This window comes from Hipposideros armiger, unplaced genomic scaffold, assembly GCF_001890085.2.
Source record: "Hipposideros armiger isolate ML-2016 unplaced genomic scaffold, ASM189008v1 scaffold_277, whole genome shotgun sequence".
Classification (NCBI taxonomy): domain Eukaryota; kingdom Metazoa; phylum Chordata; class Mammalia; order Chiroptera; family Hipposideridae; genus Hipposideros; species Hipposideros armiger.
The window spans coordinates 2063490-2066201 of NW_017731627.1; positions in this window are offsets into that span (position 1 = coordinate 2063490).

Genomic DNA, 2712 nt, shown 5'->3' on the forward strand with positions numbered 1-2712 from the left:
GACTCTTGGCAAGTTACTTGACCTCTCTTGCAATAGTTTCTTCATCGGAGAAATGGTAAAAATTATTATACACGATTCCAGAGTCAAAAAGAATAATCCATATATATTTTTTGGTAACTCATATTGTGGCTAAACCTGACCTGAACAGTTAGATTATTTATGGTCTTTTAAAAAAATCATACTGAGACTATTTATACATTTTTTACTCCAGAAATATTATTTGATTATGGGATGCTACCCCTAGGGGTGTTATATAATTTATACTATATGTACCATTCTACCTTTCTAAAACTTGAAATTTTCTGAATTTTGAAACAAGTGTGAATTAATGGATTTTGAATACAGGATTATCGATCTATAATGATTATCTCAAAAGTTTTGAGATTCAAATAATTTTTTAAAGCACTTACAGTGGTAAGTGCTTAATGAAAGCTTATTGTTCCTGCTACATAGGTTTGTTTGTTTGTTTGTACCCTTACATCCTGATGTGCAGATGAAATTCTGCCAATATCTGCCCTTCCGGACTCTCCTTTCCCAGACTCATGTCCCCAATTACCATCTATACACCAGTCACTTAGTAAGTCATCTCTGCTGCTTGCCATGATATTCCTAGCATTGCACACAGTGCCTGATCTATAATATAAGGGCTTAAAATATATTTACTGAATGAATAATGTTACAATCCAGGCTGCTTCTCAGAAGTTATACTCAAGTCACCTTAATTAGATTTTTGTGTGTCACATTTTTTCAGCTCTCTTCTACAGAGGCGGATCTTTTTCTCTCTTTTCTTCTTCTTTTTTTTTAAGGGCTATTATAGAGGTAGATTTATTATTTAGTCTCTAGGATAAATTTATTTATTTAAAAATAACAGTTTTGTTGAGATATAATTCACGTAATATAAAATTCACCCTTTAGTGCGTACAATTCAGTGATTTTCATAGAATTGTGTAACCATTACCACTAATTTAAGAACATTTGCATTACCCCAAAAAGAAACCCTGTATTCATTAACATTAACCCTACCCTCCTCACCCAAGCCTACAGTGAGTGACCTTATTTCTAACATTTTAATGTTCATTTTAATGTTCCTAATTTCACCCTTGGATAATAACCTGATCTTGAATTTGGGGAGGTGGTTATATTGCTATTTGTTCCCTGTCTTGACTCAGTATGCAGTTCCTAGGTCCCCTCAAATCCTGGGATGACTTTAGCTGCTCTCCTTTCTGGTAATTAGTTGGGGAATGAGAGGTAAGCAAAAGGGGGAGAAGCATAGGGGAGCTTCTTTTAGGGGTGGGTGTTTCATGTTTTTGCCTTAGCTGTTCTTCAGCCACTGCATTTATCGCAGAAAGATCCAACTGTTTCACTCTGTATCATAATACACAGAGGTCTTTCGTAACCTGCCCTTTCCAGTAATATTTCTAAATAATGTAGTGATTAAGAGCAGGCTCTGAAGATAAACTGTCTCATTTAAAAATCTGGTTTCCTTCTCTATAAACTGGGTATAACAACAGTACCTATTGTTTTGGGATTTAATTTTTAGATGTAGAATGCTATATATTCTACATTACACATACATACATAATACAGATATTAGCTATTATTTCCTCTTGGCCATTACCAACCCCTGCCTCCAACTTGAAAACCTGGAACTTGCTAATCTTTGAAGAAAAGAAGAATTTTATACCCCTATGACTGCAATTATCTCCATTCTTGCCTCTCCGATGAACTCATACTTATGTTCTTCAAGGTTAGCTGAAATTTCACTTGTAGCTTCTCTGTAGCTTACTCAATCTCTTACTTCTAAGCACTAATTGGTCCTTCTTGTGTTTCCATAGCACATTGAACACCTCTCCATTATAGCACTTACATTGTACTATAATTATTTGATTATTTTTATTTATTTATTTATTTATTTGCCACTGCAGTGCTTGTCGCATGGTAAATATCTAATGGTCGAATTCTATTAATGTAGGACAACGCTTCTTTGAGGGAGTTAGTCAACGATCCAAATCCACGCAACCAATAACTAAATTGATTCTCTAAGAATGGACAGAATGGGGGAGGTTGCAAATTTAAGATGACTCAAGAAAAAGAACTATATCATAGAGGGGGTGGTGGTAAGAAGCGATTTTAATAGGATGGACTTAAACCTGCTTTATTTAGAGTTAAATTTTTAAATCTGGAAAAAATGGACCGTTACCTACCACGTGATTTTTATCTATTTATACTACAAGTATTTATTGCAAAAATGCTCCTTTGGGCGCAGGAGTTACTGTCCTAAGCGAAGGTCTGTTTTGAAAGTGCTCTGTAAATTTAAATTACGGTTATTAGTATTGTTTAAATCTAAAATTGTTAAATCTGACAGGCTTGATGGGTTTAAGATGGACTGTGGATCGCAGTGGATGTGCATTGGTGGCCTGAGACACAGGTAACGCGGAGGGCGCGACACAGTGAGCGAGCGAGTGTACTTGCGTGTAGGTGTGCATGTGCGTCGGGGAGGAGAGCGCGTGTGCGGGTCGGGTAGGTAGGTGAGCAGGTAGGGGGCGTCTGCAGGCGTGGAGAGAGGCACACAGGAAGCAGGAACGCGCGGGGCGCAGGACGCAGTGACGATTACGCCGGACGTGCTGACGTTGCGCGCAGACCGCAGCGGGGGGCGGACTCTGGCCCTTTATTCCCCTTCTGATTTTCCCCCTCCCCCTTTTTCTCCCTTTC